Genomic DNA, 18,529 nt, shown 5'->3' on the forward strand with positions numbered 1-18,529 from the left:
GAGTCCAGGCAGCTTATGTGTGTGGGGCCAGGTGTCCTGTGGGCTGTGGTGGACTGGTGCTATGACCAGGATAGTGGTAAAGAGACATGTAGATGCAACGAGAGACTCCCCTTCCCAACGTGAGTTCCCATCTCACAAGCTCCTGGGATCAACACATTCTGCCATGAAAGCTGAACACTCTGATGGAATGAGATGTTTCTGATGTCTGTCTCATCTGATGATGGCTTCAGTAGGGCCAACCGGAAGACCCTCAAACCCCAGAGCACTTTACTGTTTTTAGGACCACAGAATACTACAATAACAGAAATAGCAAGGGTGAGAGTGATTCTAAATTAGTCATGAAAAATTTCCCCCAACCCCACTTCTTATGACACTTCCTTGAGCTCCCAGGTAGCCCAGCACTGGTTGGCAATCATGACAGAACCATGAGGCTTTCTGTCGTGCTGGGTCCCCTATGGCACAGGGCCTGGCCTGGCTTTGCAGGGCTTAGAACCCAAAAGTTCTAATTCTTGGACCAATGCTCTTACAATCTGCTATGGTTTGAATATGTCTCCCAAATTTCATGTACTGGAAACAATCCCCAAATTCATGTGTTGATGGTATTTGGAGGTGAAGCCTTTGGGAGGTAATTAGGATTAGATAAGATCATAAGAGTGGGGCCTCCATGATGGTACTGGTGGCTTTATAAGAAGAAGAGAGACCTGAGATGATACACACGCTCTTGCCCTCTCTCCATGTGATGCCTCCCTCATGTTGTGACACAGCAAGAAGGTCCTCACCAGATGCAGACCCTCTACCTCAGACTTTCCAGTCTCCAGAACTGTAAGAAATACATTTCTTTTCTTTTTTTTTTAAAGACAACCAGTAAGGGGATCTCAACCCTTGACTTGGTGTTGTCAGCACCACACTCTCCCAAGTGAGCCACAGACCAGCCCTCATTTCTTTTCTTTATAAATTACCCAATCTAGTATTCTGGTACAGCAACACAAAACAGACTAATCTAAGTGTACAACCCAGAATTTAGGAATAATCTCTGCAATCTCCCCAGCTATCAAAGACCAAGGAGGAACAAAACAGAATAGAAATGGGTGGGAAGATAAGATCAGTCATCCATGCTCTTGCTGCCATGTAGAGGACCATGCTGGCTGCCCCCACTCCTGGTCTCACCTGTGCCCCTGCCCCCTCCAGCCTCCTTAGCAGCTCCCTCCCCTTCTCCCCCTGCAGCCTGGAGCAGCCCTGTTCTCTGTCCTACTCCTAATCGAAAGCTACTCTCAGGAAGAGACTTGGCACCTTTCTGTATACTTAAGGGCACATCTGTCCTTATATCTTCTATTATCAGTCCTATCCTATCCTATGAATTATCCTTTGAATAATATCCTATGAATTATAAAGTGAAAAATCTTCGTCCCCAATGCAAACAAAACAATTTCAAAGGGTGGTTTTTCTCAGCCCTCTCAGCACGGTAGTCTATTTTCTAATACAGAAAAAAAAAAGAGAAAAAGGAGAAAGAAATGGAGGAGGAGGGGGAGGAGAGAAAGGAGAAAAAAATCCATAGTGGGGGTGGAGGAAAGAGAGGCAGGAAGACCCCTGACTGCTCAAAACCCATTCTGTGGTTTTCAAAGACCGAATGTAACAGTAATAAAGGTGTGAGCAGTGACGGAAGTGGGGAGATGAGGTTTTCACAAGACCAAAGAGCAACGTGAGGGCCGAGAGCTCCTGCAGCGCGAGCTCCCGGCCTGCGAGCAGGAAAGAAGACCTCCTGTCCTGAGGTAAAGAGACCTGTTGGTGACCTGGGGTCTGGGAGGAGGAACGGGAAGGTTGACAAAACTGCTCAGCTGAGGACAGGCTTCCAGTGAGGTCCCTGCGAAAACTGCTTCTCGGAGGGAAAGAAATCCTCTGCCCTCAGGAGCCTGGGGAAGAGAAGGGTTACTTGTGCCAGCTGGCCGGCACGCTCCTCTTCCTCCGTGGGCTTTCAGGAATCCTGGCCCCATCTGACATTCTGCAAATGGGAAAGAGCCACACTGTGTTCAAGGGAAACCCAGGTGAGCACCCAGAAGGAGCTTTACCTGACAGAACTTTAAACCCATCTAAATCCTCCAGGCCACTTCTGTTCAGTGCCCTGGGGCAGGGGGGTGGGGGGAATGAATGACAAATGGTCATTTTTATACATAAAAAGGAGATAAACAATTACTAAAGGAAAGTGACCAAGGTTTGGATCAACTCTCTGCTGCAGCCCTCAAAGCCTGGGCTGGCTTAAGCTGCCAGGCCCCGCGGAGCATGGAGCTGGCCCTGCGAGGCACCTCTGAGGGAAGCTGGGCCCGGTGCTCTGCTCTGGTGCGATACCAACAAGGGAGGTTTCTAGCCACTGGCGTGGTTTTGGCAGAGTAAATCTGGAAACTTCAGGGTGAAACAAATGGTGTAGAGATAATATTTCCCAAGTTCCAGCATTATGCCCTCGGTAGGAAGACATTTCACTCAAGAATCAGGAGACCTGGTTGTCTCAATTTCTCTAGTTGCGAAACAAAGAGCTTGGTCTGCAGGAGTTTTTAACCAGGGGTCCGTGGACCTCCAAGAAGTCCATGAATAGATTCATTCATGAGATCTGTGAATTTGGGGGAAAATACTTCTTTATTTTCACCAATCTCTAATTGAAAGTTAGCATTTGCTTCAATTATGAATGTAGGCAATAAACCACAATAGAATTTACCATCAATAGTAATCACAAACATTTTCAATCATCATTACAGTTGTTAGAGATTTCTCCAAATGTCATTTATGCTCATCAGTACTGTGAAATTATGGTAGCTGTTAGGCCGATGCTAGATCTAAGGAAGCACGTGTACTGCTCTCTCACACATTCTTCTAATGTTTTGACAACTGTCTTGATATACTTTGTTTCCTTTGTTATCCTATGTATTTTATTTTTATTAATTATTAAATGTTATTCTGAGAAAGGGTTCCACATGCTTCACCAGACCACCGAGTCCACGGTGCATTTATACCCAGGTGAAGAAGTCCTGCTCTGCTGTTCTGAGAGGGGTCAGGGTGGGGAGCCTAAGAACAGCAAACAATGCTCCAAGGGCCTCCTGATCCCAGCTTCTGCTTATTTGCAAGGCTGGTTCTACTTTAAGAAAGTTCAGGTTGTGGAGATTGACAAAAAGGCCCCTTCACAGTTGCAAATGAGATCTCATCTCTGGGTCTAGAGCATCTTTTTCAGTTTTGTGGGAGGTCTGTATTTGTGGAGCTAAAAGCTGACCTTCCAGCTCCTCTGAGAGATTAGATCTGGGCTTTGGTGGCAGAGAAAATGGAGCCTCTTCCTTACAATCTTGTCCTCGGCAGCCACAAGCCCACACTCCCCAGAAAACCTTGGGCAAATCTTTGTGTCATTTAACTGTCACAACATTCCCATCAGGGGGGGTTAAACACAAGAGGAATGTGAGGGAGCAAGGTTATGTACACGAAGTTTGGATGTGAACCCAGGAGAGCTTGAGACTCCAGCACGCCTGTGATAGTGCCTCCACTTGAAGAGGTGGGCAGAGGAGGAAGTCTGCTGCCGTCTGCAGCCTCTTGCCCACCTGCCTCCCCACCCCGAGTCCGTAGGTCCCGGCAGCCAATGCAGTTCAGGAGCCCCGGTGAAGACTCAAAGGCGAGGGTGCCAGCTTACTCTGCACACTCACCTTTATCCGCTCCTGGGCTCGCCACGTTTTAGGAAGAAGGGGAGATCTGCCCCTGGCATGTAGTGGGCCCGGAAAGTTCCCAGGTTTCCCTCCCCCACCACCTCCCCCGGCTATTGGGAGCCAGCTGAGCTCTAGTATAGGCTGCGTTCCCGGGACCCGCCGGACCCAATACTGCACCGCTCTCATGTCCACTACTACTAGCCTAAAGTTTGGGTTTTCCCGGGCTAGCCCCATCCCCACGCGCTCCCGGGGCTCTACGGGCAGGCCTGGTCAACTACAGGGGGGCGGGGTCACCTCCGGCTTCAGCTGGGAGGCAGCGCCCTCTAGCGGTCAGAGCGCAGAACCAGCGGTGCCTGCTCCACGGTGCCCTACGGCGTCGCACCAGGGTGCTCCGCCTCCCGGACATCAAGGTCACTGCTTCCAAGAGCATCCTTGCCCCGTAGCCCCCTCCGTCCCCCAGGCCTGGCTGAAGGGCCCATGACAGACTCACACGCTCTGCTCCAACTCGGCCCTAGGCACCGCGAAGCCCAACCACTCCTGCAGAGTGGCAGGCGGCATCAGCTCCTCCAAGCTGGTCAGCCTGCCTGCCGCTCTGTTCTTGGAAGCAGTCCCTTCCCCGCGCCCCTCCCATCCCGCTGCACCAGTCCCTCAGCAAACACGCCTAGGGAAAGCACACGACCTTCTCAGCATCTCACAGCTAGCTAGTGTAGAGCCACGACTGGAAGCCAAATCTCCCCAGTCCATTCCCCGCCGTATTTCACCCACCGTATCCTTCAGGCACCAGCTCCCTGAAGCCGGCAAACATCTGTCAAGGCCTAACTCCACTGCCTCTTGCAGCCTTTCCGGATCCTCATTCAGAATTTCTCCTTTCCTCCTATTCCTTGATATTCTGGTACTTTCTGACCTTCTTATTCTTCTCACAGTCCTCCTTGTGTTGCAGCTGTTCGTGAATGGGCAGACGGGCGTGAGGAGAGGGACAAAGAGGACTCCGAGAGAAAGACTTTCAGTCCCTGGATGGCAATCCTAGCTCCCCCACTTAGAAGCTTTGGTTTTAAGCAAGGGACAAGGTCTCTCCAAGCCTCCGTATGTTTAGCACAAATGAAAAATCTAGGGCCAGCCCGTGGCTCACTCAGGAGAGTGTGGTGCTGATAACACCAAGGCCCCGGGTTCGGATCCTGTATAGGGATGGCCGGTTCGCTCACTGGGTGAGCGTGGTGCTGACAACACCAAGTCAAGGGTTGCGATCCCCTTACCGGTCATCTTTTAAAAACAAAAACAAAAAAACAAACAAAAAAAATGATAAATCTAAAAAAAAAAAATAGCTTAGTGTTTTATAAGAACTAAACATAATTATGTATGTGGATGAGCATGGGATACTGAATAGCAACTGTAAAAATAATCATGGCTAACATTGAGCTTTTACTCTATGCCAGGCAGTACGGTAAGTTTACACAGGTTACCTCATTTCATGTTCACAACAACCCTGGGAAGAGAATATTATTATCACCATTTTATAGATCAACGAACTCATTTTCAGAGAGCTTAAGAAACTTACCCAACATTACACAGCTGGTAAGTGTCAGAGCCAGATTTCAAAGCTGTTGGTCTGACCTTAGAAACAGTATTTAACCACTAAAATCGCCCACCTCTGTAAAGGTTAGTTACAATCTGAACCCGTAGCGATGAACTTTTTTTACTCTGACACTAAAATCCATCGGTCTAGCTCATACTTTATTTTTTCCTTTTCTGTCTTGTACTTTGAATGAACCTTTTACAAATTTTGATTATGCAGCATAGAAATCACACGTGTTCTTCAGTATTTTGTTTTACGATATTTTCAATTTATGATGGGTTTATCGGGACGTGACCCCCTTATAAACTAAGGAGCATCTGTACAGTATATAATATATTGTATACAGAAGAAATATACATTGTATACTCTTACCTACCTCCCTCCCTACAGTAAACCCCCTAAAGTTCATCACTTTTAATATTTTCTATTTAATTCCTCAGATGATTATGGTCATAATTTTAAGTTATACTCCTCCATTTCTTGATACTTCAGAGAATGCACTGACCCTCCTCCATAAAAGACGAGGAATTTAACACTCTTACATCACCTGCTGCCTTCTAATATTTAGTAGTGATATTTAATGTTTTAGTCCTTCTAGTGCCCATCTTCATAAATTTAAATAGAATACATAAACCTTTATTGTTGTCCATGATTTTTTACAAATCAATTCTACATGATATTTTATTATCCTCTGAAAATCGGGGACACCATAAGTAGACTCCTTTCCTGCTATCCTTTGACTCTAATCCACTCATTTTTGTATGATACTTTTTAAGTGTTTACATCGTCAAGGTTTATAACATTTATACTTGTTCTATAACATTATTTAAGTGATCTGTGTTATGCCTATAGATTTAGTCTATAAATTGAAAACGAATAAGGAACACTAACAATATTACAATTATGTAAATATTATTTACAGTTAAATCAAGCAATATGATTGGATCCAAAGAAAAAGAAATAGAATCCTATGGCATTAAATCTGTGCCTCTTAAAAAAGAAAGTTACAAATATCAAGGTCAAATAGACTTTTTTCATTTCTTTCCATTCTCCAGATCATATTCAATGGCTGAGGTTTCTTCTATCTTATTGTCACAATATGTTTCATCTTCCTTTTCGGTTGAGTAGCAGCCCCTTGAGTAATTTTCTTCATAGATGGTGGATAGACAGTAAACGCTCAGATCTGTGTTCTCAATTGTATATTCATGGTATCATAGTGCACGTATGCGCATCACAGAACTAGAACATAACCAAAAACATCCTCTGCCTGTGCATTCCTCTCCTATACCATCTTACTGACAAAGAGTGACAGGCAAAGAAGATACAACTTAGGAAAAACAGGATTTTTAAAATGGATATTTTTTGGTTTTGACATCTACATCAATTGCATTATGGCAGAGAATGTGGTCTTCATGATGTTGATTCCTTGAGACTTGCTTTATTAGCCAGTACATGATCAATTTTCTAATTTTTCCATGTTTGTTTGAAAAAACTATGTATTCTCTGATGGGTAGGTGGAGAGATTTATATACATCTATTAAATTAACTTTATTATTATAAATCTTCTATGCCTTTTTTTTTTTTGTCTGCTTGATTTATCAATAATTGAGAAAGGGGTATTGAAACATGAGTATTATTGTGGATGTTCCTGGAATTTCCTTTTTTTCCCCATAATTTTTTCAAATTTTCCTTTGTATAATTTGAGGTTATTTTATGAAGTGTATGTAAGATTATAGTTATTATATTGTCCTGGTGAATTGAATCTTTTATAACCATATAACAACAGAAATACCATCCTTTCTATTTCTAAAGGTTTTTGTCTTTTTTTGCTGATATTAAGATAGGCTTGCCAGCTTTCTTTTTACTTAATATTTAACTCATATCTTTTTCCCTTATTTTATTTTCAGCCTTTCCATTTCTTACTCTTTTAAATATTCCTCTTGCATATAGTATCTTGCTGGATTTCATTAAATTCAGTCTGACAATCTGTATTTTAATTGGTTAGTTTAGCCGTTAGATTTATATGATTGCCGATATATTTGAATTGAAATTATTTTATTTTCTTTCTTTTTTTTAATGAACTAAGCATTTTATTTTTGTCACTAGAATTTTTATTTTATTTTACTTTTACTTTTAATTTATACATAATAGTGATACATATGAGGGTACTTCAAAAAGTTCATGGAAAGATTCATTTTATCTTCTAATTCTACTTTTCCACAAACTTTTTGAAATATCCTCATATATATGGGGTGCAACATGATAGTAGGGTACATGTATACAATGTGTAATGATCAAATCAGGGTAATTAACATGTTCATCACCTAAAACATTTGTCATTTCTTTGTACTGGGAACTTTTAAAATCTTTTCCTCTCTTCTAGCTATTTGAAATTATACAGTAAATTGTAAACTATAACCACCACACAGTGTTATAGAGCACTGGAGCTTATTCCTCCTATCCAGCGGTAATTTATATGTGTTGAGCAACCTCCTCTTATCTCCCCTTCCTCTTACCATGCCCAGCCTCTAGTAACCACTATTCTATTCCCTACTTCTATGAGATCAATTTTTCTCACCTTTCACATATGAGTGAGAAGATGTGGTATTTCTTTTTCTGTGCCTGGCTTATTTGGCTTAATGTAATGTCCTCCAGGCGCATCCATGTTGCTGCAAATAACAGGATTTCATTCTTTTTTAAGGCTGAATAGTATTCCGTTATGTATATTATCACATTTTTTAATCCAATCATCAGTTGATGGACACTAAGGTTGATTCTGCATCTTGGCCTGTTGTAAATAGTGCTGCAATAAATGTGGGAGTCCAGGTACCCCTTCAACGTGATGATTTCCTTTCCTTTGGATATATACCCAGTAGTGGGATTCCTGGATCATATGGTAGTTCTATTTGTAGTTTTTCTGGAAAAGCTCCATACTGTTTTCCATAATGACTGTACTAATTTATAATTCTATCAACAGTATATGAGTTCCCTTTTCTCCACATACTCACCAGCATTTGTTACTTTTGTCTTTTTGATAATAGCCATTCTAACAAAAGAGAGGTGATATCTCAGTGTGGTTTTGATTTGCATTTCCCTGGTAATTAGTGATGTTGAGCATTTTTTCATATACTTGTTGCCCATTTGTAAGTCTTCTTTCGAGAAGTGTCCATTCAGATCATTTGCCCATTATTTATTTAAATGATTTGGGTTTTTGTTGTTGAGTTGTTTTAGTTCCTTATATGAGTATATTCTGGATATTAATCCCTCGCCGGCTATGTAGTTTGCTGTTCTTCAGGTTGTCTCTTCTCTCTGTTGATTGTTTTCTTTGCTGTGCCAAAGCTTTTTAGTTAGATATAACTCCATTTGTCTATTTTTATTTTTGTTGCTGCTGTAGATTGGATGCCCCCTCACAACCTCGTTGAGGCTTAATCCTCACTGTAACTGTTGAGCGGGTGGGAAATCCTACTATGGTAATTGAAAGGTGGAGCCTTGAAGAGATGATTAGATTGTAGGATCATGCCATAGTGAATGAATTAAAAATGGTGGTCATGGGCATGGTTTGGAAGGTTTTAAAAGGAGAGTGAATGAGGATGTGTTCCTTTGACTCTGGACTTCTGAGCCTCCAAAACTGTAAGCAATAAATTTCATTTTCTTTATAAATCACCCAGTTCCATGTAGTTTATTATAAGCAACAGAAACAGACTAATACAGTTGCCAAAGGTTTTGAGGTCTTATTCATAAAATTTTGCCCTGACCAATTTCCTGAATTGTTTCTCCTAATTTTTCTATTAGTTTTATAGTTTGGGGTCTTACGTTAAAGTCTTTATCCATTTTGAGTTGATTTTTGTGTATGGTGAGAGAGAGGACTCTAGTTTCATTTTTCTGCCTAGGGATATCCAATTTTCCCAGCTCTATTTATTGAGGAGACTATCCTTTTCCAATGTATGTTTTTGGCACCTTTGTCAAAGATTAGTTTGCTGTAGATACATGAATTTATCTCTGGATTCTCTATTCTGTTCCATTTGGTCTATGTGTCTATATTTTTTGCCATTACCATACTGGGTTGTTTTTTCTTCTTTCTTTTTTTAAAATCATTACCATGGTGTTTTGATTACTATAGCTTTGTATTATATTTTGAAGTCAGGTAGTGTGATACCTCCAGCTTTGTTTCTTTTGCTCAGGATTGCTTTGTTTATTCAGGGTCTTATGTGGTTCCATACAAACTTTAGGATTATTTTTTCTATTTCTGTGAAGAATATCACTAGTATTTTGATAGGGATTGCATTGAACCTGTAGATCACTTTGGGTAGTATCGTCATTTTAACTATATTAATTCTTCCAGTCCATGAACATGAGAAGTCTTTGTTTTTTGGTGTCCTCTTCAATTTCTTTCATCAGTGTTTTATAGTCTTCCTAGTATAGATCTTTCACCTCCTTGGTTAAATTTATTTTGAGGAATTTTATTTATTTATTTATTATTTGTTTGTTTGTTTATTTATTGTAGCTATTGTAAATAGGATTGCTTTCTTGATTTCTTTTTCAGCCAGTTCATTGTTGGTGTGTAGAAACACTACTGATTTTTGTATGTTGATTTTGTATCCTGCAACTTCACTGAATTTATCAGTTCTAAGAGATTTTGGTGGAGTGTATAGGTTTTTCTATATATAAAATCATGTCATCTGCAAACAGGGACAATCTGACTTCCTTCTTTGCAGCCTGGATGCCCTGTGTTTCTTTCTCTTGATTAAGTGCTCTAGTTAGGACTTCCAGTATTATGTTGAATAAGAGTGGTGAGAGTGGGCATCCTTTTCTTTTTCCAGTTCGTGGTTCAGCATGGGTTTGTCATATATGGCCTTCATTGTGTTGAAGTACGTTCCTTCTGTACCTAATTTGTTGATAGTTTTTATCATAAAGGGATATCGAATTTTATCAAATGCTTTTTCTGTGTCTATTGAGATGATCATATAGTTCTTGTCCTGCATTCTGTGGCTGTGATGTACTACATTTATTGATTTGCATATGTTGAACCATCCTTGCATCCCTGGGATAAATCCTACCTGATTATGATGTGTAAACTTTTTGACGTGTTGTTGGACTAGGTTTGTAGTATTTTGCTGAGGATTTTGCATCTATATTAATCAGGTATATTGCTCTGTATTTTCTTTTTTCATTGTGTTGTCTGATTTTGGTATCAGGATAATGCTTGCCTTGTAGAATGAGTTTGTAAGAATTCCCTCCATTTCAATTTTTTAAAAATAGTTTGAAAAGAATTGGTATTATTTCTTCCTTAAAAGTTTGGTAGAATTCAGCAGTAAAGCCATCTGGTCCTGGGTTTTTCTTTATTGTGAGAATTTTTATTACCAATTCAATCTCATTGCTTGTTATTTGTCTGTTCAGGTTTTCTATTTCTTCTTGGTTCAATTGTGGCAGATCGTATGTGTCCAGAAATTTATCTATTTCCTTTAGGTTTTCGAATTTGTTGGTACATAATTGTCTATAATAGTCATTAATGATCTTTTGTATTTTTGTGGTATCCATTGTAATGTTTCCTTTTTCACTTCTTTTTTTTTTTTTTAAGATGACTGGTAAAGGGATCATAACCCTTGACTTGGTGTTGTCAGCACCACACTCAACCAGTGAGCTACAGGCTGGCCCTTCCTTTTTCACTTCTGATTTTATTTATTTGGGTGTTATTTTTTTCCCTTCGTTAGTCTAGCTAATGATTTCTTCATTTTGCTTATCCTTTAAAAAGCCAACTTTTTGTTTTGTTGACCTTTATATTTTTTTGTCTCAATTTTATTTCTGCTCTGATTTTTATTATTTCTTTTTTTCTAGTTATTTTGGATTTGATTTGTTCCTGCTTTTCTAGTTCCTTGAGGTACATCATTAGAAGATTTATTGGAAATCTACTTTTTTGATATAGGCATTTATTGCTTTAAACTTCCCTCTTAACACTGCTTTTGCTATATCCCATGGATTTTGGTATGTTGCGTTTCTATCTTCATTTGTTTCAAGAAATTTTTTAATTTTCTTCTTAATTTCCTTATTGACTCAGTCATTCAGGAACATGTTGTTTACCTTCCATGAGTTTGTACAGCTTCCAAAATTCTCCTGTTATTGATTTCTAACTTTATTCCAGTGTCAGAAAAGATACTTGATACGATTTTGACTTTTTAAAACCTGCTGAAACTTATTTTGTAGCCTAACATATGGTCAAATGTCTATTTGGTCTATAGTGCAGATTAAATCTAATGTTTCTTTGTTGATGTTCTGTCTAAATGATCTATCCAAAGTGTTGAGATCCTTAACAATTATTGTATTGGTATCTGTCTCTCCCTTTAGATATGATAATATTTGCTTTCTATATCTGACTACTCCAGTGTTGGGTGCATATGTATTTATAATTGTTATATCATCTTGCTGAATTGATACCTTTATTATTATATAACGTCTTTCTTTGCCTCTTTTTACAGTTGTTTTTTGTTGTTGTTGTTGTTGTTGTTGTTTTTCTTTATACGGTTTTTGATTTAACATCTATTCTAAGTTTAGCTACTCCTGCTCACTTTTGGTTTCCCTTTGTGTGGATATCTTCTTCCATTTCTTCACTTTCAGCTTATGTGTCTCTTTATAAGTAAAGTCAGTATCTTTAGGCAGGACATAGTTGGGTCTAGTTTTTTTATCCATTCAGCTAGTCTATGCCTTTTAATTGTAGAAATTAAGCTGTTTATATTCAATGTTATTATTGGTAGGTGGGAACTTATTCCTGTCAATTTTTTTTTTATTGTTTTCTGGGTTTGGGTTTTTGTTTGTTGGTTGGTTGGGTGGTTGATATATTCTTTGTTCCTTTCTTCCTCTCTTATTATCTTTTTGTTTGGTAGTTCTCTGTAGTGATAGGGTTTGATTTCATTCTTTCTCATTTGTGTACGTGCTCTACCAGTGATTTTATATTTTCACATGTTTTCATGATGGTCGTTATTGTTCCTTTGCTTCCAGATGTGGGATTTGCTTGCACATTTCTTGTACAGCCAGTCTAATGATGATGAATTCCCTCAATTTTTGCTTGTCTTGAAAAGATTTTATTTCTCCTTCATTTATGAAGGATAGCTTTGTTGGATATAGTATTCCTGACTGGCATTCTTTCAGCACTTTGAATATATCATTCTATTCTCTTCTAGTCCATAAAGTTTCTGCTGAGAAATCAGCTGTTAGCCTAACGGGGAATTCTTATATGTGACTTGATGCTTTTCTCTTGCTGTTTTTAGAATTCTTTTTGCCTTTAACTTTTGACAGTTTGACTATAATATGCCTCAGAGAGGACCTTTTTGGGTTGAATCTATTTGGTGACCTTTGAGCTTCCTGGATATGGATGTCCCTATCTCTCTCAAGACTTGGAAAGTTTTCAGCCATCATTTCATTTACTAGTTTTCTTATGACTTTTTTACTCTCTTCTCCTTTTGGAACTCCCATAATGTAAATATTTGTTCACATCTGCCTGGGCTATTTCAAAAGACCTATCTTCAAGTTCAGAAATTCTTTCTTCTGCTTCATCTAGTCTGTTGTTGAAGTGCTCAGTTATATTTTTTATTTCTTTCAATGAATTCTTCAGTTCTAAAAATAATTTGATTTTCTTTAATGATATCTATCTTTGTTGAATTTCTCTTTCAGATCATGAATTGTTTTCCTGATTTCATTGAATTGTCTATCTGTATTCTTACTGAGTTTCCTTGAGATTATTATTTTGAATTCTGTTTCCAGTACTTTGGCAATTTCCAATTCCTTTGGGTCAGTTACTAAAGAATTATCATGTTTCTCTGGTTGTGTCATGTTTCCTTGCTTTTTCATGCTTCTTGTTTCCTTGTGTTGATATCTGTGCATCTGGTGAACAGTTGCCTCTTCAAATTTTGTGCAGTGGCTAGTGTGGGGAAAGACTTACCTGCAGATGTGTCCTAGGGTGTTGTTGGGATGGTGCATTGGCTTTTTTCGGGTAAGTGCAATAGTGTATTCTCTGAGCAGTTTCTTCAGCTGTAATTCACATTAGCTATGTCTATGAGTGCCTCAGTGGCCTAGGATGTGGGAGTTCATTGTGGTGGCATGGGTTTGCCAGGGGTGAGCTCACAGGGCTGGTTCTCAGGCCAGGGATGCACTCATGCATGCAGTGGGTCTGCCAGCTCAGAGGTTGGCTTTCCAGGTATGGAATTTCTGGGCTAATTCTCAGGCTGGGGACATAGGCATGTGGCATGTCAGTGGCTTTGGCACTGGCATGCTGGGAGTAGGGTCACCAGGCTATTTCTCCAGCCAGGCACATGGCCTTGTGGTGGCTCAGCAATTCAAGAGCAGGTCTGCTGGTTGTCTTCTACAGTGGGAGCATGGATATGCATCCACTTGATGGCTTAGGGGTGGGTCAGCTGGGCTGTTTCTCCAGTAGGGGTATGGGCATACAATGGCTGAGCAGCTTGGGGGTGGGTCTGCCAGGCTGTTTCTCTGGCAAGTCTGTGGGCACAGAGGATCAGCCAGATCAGGGGTGGGTCCACTGGGGAAAGTTTGCTGTGCTGTATTTATGGGCCAGGGGCAAGGGTAGTTGGCAGCTTGACCAGCTCAGGGGTGGATCCACTTTTTTTTTCTTTTTAAATGAATACTTCCATTCCACCTCTCACACAGCTTAATGTGATGTATATTATGATTGAAAGTATTTTTTGAATATCCTATTATACATTTATGCAATAAAAATATGCAAGAAAATTGAAATTAGAGTTTTTATACTCCTTATGGCCACAAAGTTTTAATTTTTTTTAAAACTTCCTCTTGGGGCCGGCCCGTGGCTCACTCGGGAGAGTGCGGTGCTAATAACACCAAGGCCCCGGGTTCGGATCCCATATACGGATGGCCGGTTCGCTCACTGGGTGAGCTTGGTGCTGACCACACCAAGTCAAGGGTTAAGATCCCCTTACCGGTCATCTTTAAAAAAAAAAAAAAAAAAAATTAAAACTTCCTCTTATTAATATGTGATTATCAAAGAACAAAATTTTGGTAAAGTTATTAAACAAAATACTTCAACATTTTATATACTTAAGGTGATTAACTGGCTTTTTTAAAATATTAGTTTTATCTGTGGATGAATATTACTTTTTACTGAAATGAAAAAGTGTTCAGCATCAATTATATCTTTGTTTTTAATATGTTTGTATTGAGAGAATATCCACATAAATAAGTAGATGAGAATGAAAGAATATTTAATTTTTTTTTTATAAGATGACCAGTAAGGGGATCTTAACCCTTGACTTGATGTTGTCAGCACCACGCTCTCCCAAGTGATTATATAGGGATCCGAACCCGTGGCCTTGGTGTTACCCTCACCACACTCTCCTGAGTGAGCCACAGGCCCTAGAATATTTAAATTTTTTAATAGCAGTATCATTCTATTCTTTGAACTTCTGTTTCGTACAGCAAAATCACATGGTGATCTAGCATAAAAAATATATGTAATAATCCACTTGGTTATTTTTTAGCTGACCTATTTGTTAGGTACAGTCTAAGCTCTTATAAGAATGAAGAAAAATGCAGTGGCCTAAACTAGATAGAATTTTATTTCTCTCACACCTAATAGTCTTGGGTAGTCCAGGATAGGTAGGATACTTTGCTCCATGGGGTTTTCCAGGAGAAAGTTTTTTCCTTATGTTGTTGCTTTCCCATTTCTTACAAAATTGCCCTCAGCTGAATGGCTGAAGCTGGTTTATTAGCACTCTAACTACACTCCAGGCTGTAGATAATGGAAAAGAGAAAAAGGATGAACATTTAGTCATTTTGCTGCACAACACACCATCCAAACCTTGGTGGTTTAAAATAGTAATCATTAATTAGCTCGCAATTTTGTGTTTGGGCAGTTTGGGCTGGTTTTAGCTGGGTCTTCTATTGGTCTCCGTAGTCAGCTGGAGGTAGTCTTGGTGCTAGTGCTAATTGGTGGCAAGTAGCCTCACTCACATGTGTGATGCTTGACTGGAGTGATGGAGGAAACTTCTGTAATGTGTCTCTAGCATCCAGCAGGTTAGCCTGAGCTTTGTCACAGAGCGGCTAGATTCCAAAAGCAGCAAGAGAGGGCAAACGTCAATGCATAAGCACTTTTCAAGACTCTGCTCGCACCACATTTGTTGATGTCCCATTAGTTAAACCAAGTTATGTAGCTAAATCCAAATTCAACAGGTTGGGTAGAGTGGCGAAGTCACATTGTGAAGGGGCAGGTATACAGAGATGGGAAGAATTTGTGGCAGGTTTTGTTTTGTTTTTTTGCAGTCTACCACAGGCAACAAGTCCTATAAGTAGCACATACCACTTCTCTTTATCTACCATTGACAGCTTAGCCACCTTATCTACAAAGGGGGGCCAGGAAATGTTCTCTCTAGCTAGGCAGACATGTTCTCTACTAAAACTCAGTGGAGGTGAGCTGGAGGACTTATTAAAAAGGGAGACATAGGGGAAATAGACACTGGGAAAATAGCAGTCTAAAAATCCCATAGCCAACAATTCCATTAATAAAATTAACTGTGGTAGTCAGTAAGTAAGAAAACAGAACATGGTAGAACTAGTAAGTAAACCAAGAGCTATTTATTCAGGAAAAAACAAGCCAAAAAAAAAAAAAAGATAAAGTAATCAAGACAAAAAGGAAAAGAAAGCACAAATACACAAATAAGAGCCACAAACACAGAGGAAATGTAAAGAACCAAAAGAGATTTATTTTCCCAACTCTATGACTATAAGTTATGGATAAAGTAGATAATTTTCTTTTAAAATTACAATTAACCAAAACTGGTTTCAGTAAGGAGAAAATACTTAATAGATTAATTACCAGATAGGAAATAGAAAAAGTTGTCAGTGTTGAACTTCTCCACAAAAGCATCAGGCCCAGATAGTATCACTAGAGAATTCCACAAAGTCTATAAAAACCGATTATGCCAATGCTATTGAAATCATCCCTGAGCTAAAAGATGAAGAAAAGTTTCCAAATTCTTTTTGTGAAATAAGCATAACATTTATTCTAAAACTCAACAAAAGTAGCACCAAAAATAGAAAATAAATCAATCTTTTTTGAGAATATTGAAGCAAATTTTACATAAAATATTATGAAACAGAATCCAAAAGCATATTAAAAGAATAAAACACTCTGACCGAATGGTTTTGGGTTTTGTTTGTTTAGGGTTGCAAGGATGTATCAATATTAGAAAATCTATTAACATAGATCACCATACTAATATATCTAAAAAAAAATCATATGGTAATTTAGCCAGTGTTCAAAGGCAATTAATAAAACATTCAACATTCATTCTTGATATGTTTAAAACTCTTAATAAAATAGAAACGAATGCACATTCCTTAACATAATAAAATATATCTCATCCCTAAAGCTAACATAATGCTTAATAAGGAAACAATTGAAGCATTCCCCATTAAACGCAGAAAAAAGACAGAGATTCATTATCATTACTATTATTTAATATATTCTTGAGATATTAACACAATTAGACAGAAGAAAGAAATCAGAGATATAAAAATAGAAAAGGAAATAATTATCATTATTTACAAATAATAAAATTACATGACTGGAAAATCCAAGAGAACTGACTCAAAAATTATTATAAACAGTGATAGAACTGAGTAAGGGAAGGTAGTTGGGTATGAAATTAATGTTTAGTAATCAATAGCCTCTCATACATGAACAACAATGAAGAGTTAAAAAATATAACGAATGATATAAAGATACAAATAAAAAACAGTTAAAAGATACAATGGGAAAACATGACATTTTCAATAGTGACAAAGAATATAAATTAGTCAGAAATAAACTCAGCAAGAAATGGACAAGACCTTCATGAAGAATACTTCTAAACACTACTGAGGAACACACACACCAATACACAAGACAAAAAATGGAAAGAAATATTATGTTTTTGGGTCAAAGAATCAATGTCACAAAAATTTCAATTCTCCCTAAGTTAAAATATAAATTGAACATTTCCCAATTTAAAAAATACCAATAGGACTCTTTCTTGGTGGTGGATGGTGGGAAAAGAGAGACTAGACAGGCTGTTTATAAAAATCAGATAGAAAAATAAATTTATAGAAAAATTATTGCTTTTCCCTTTCAAATTTTGTACCCTGTGATTGTAACTACCTATTCAAAAACTTATACACTCCAAAGTGTTTAGATGTATTATTAAAACATACACACAGAGAGAGGATTTTTAAAAATAAAAATGTATTTATTTTATATACTTAACTCTGTGATTTGCCTTTTTTGACATAATGATACATTATGAACATCCCTTCAGGCCCATGTTTATAGAACGAACTCATTCTTTTTAATAATATATAATAAGGGCCGGCCCGTGGCTCACTCAGGAGAGCGTGGTGCTGACAACACCAAGCCAAGGGTTAAGATCCCCTTACCGGTCATCTTTTAAAAAAAAAAAAATAATAATAATAATATATAATATTCTATTGTATGGATAAATCAAAATGTATTGAACCATTTCCCTATCGGTGAAATTCAGGTGTTTTGTCGGTTTTGTTTAGTTTGGGTTTTTTCATATGAAGTAATTTTTCTTAGCTAGGATTAGAAGATATAAAAATAAAAGGTAAAACAGTAAACGGTAAAAATATTGGAAGAAAAATTGTAACCTCAGCCTGAGGAAAACTTTCTTAAACAATACTGGAAATCCAGATGACTTGAAAGAAAAGACAGATATGTTGTATTTAACCACATACAGATGTAAATTTTCCTATGGAAAAAAGCATCATAAACAACATCAAGCAAGAGACAACCAATTAGGAGAAAATATTTGTTTAAAAAAATGGCAGATAGGTTAATATCTCTAATACAGAGAAAGCTCCTAGAAGTTAATTTTTTAAAAAACACAACAAATATGAACATGCAATTCATGGAAAATATTGATGACTAATAAACATACAACAAGATCCTCAACATCATTAGTCATGGATATGCAAAACAGTGACATCTTATTTTTCCTCTATCAGGTTGGCAAAAATGTGAAATACAGATAATATCTAGGCTGCCAAGGACATGAGGAAATGTACACTATCAAGCATGCTTGGCGAACATCTGAATCTCATCAACTGTTTTGGAGAGCAAAAAATTTAGTAGAAAAAAATTATAATGCTCATATTCTTTGACCTAGCAATCCAATTTAACTTAGAAAAATATAATTTGAAAATATAGCCGTTAGTGTCTCTCTCTTTCCCCCTCTCCTCTCTCTAGCACACCTCACTT

Source organism: Cynocephalus volans, chromosome 8, assembly GCF_027409185.1.
Source record: "Cynocephalus volans isolate mCynVol1 chromosome 8, mCynVol1.pri, whole genome shotgun sequence".
NCBI classification, from domain to species: domain Eukaryota; kingdom Metazoa; phylum Chordata; class Mammalia; order Dermoptera; family Cynocephalidae; genus Cynocephalus; species Cynocephalus volans.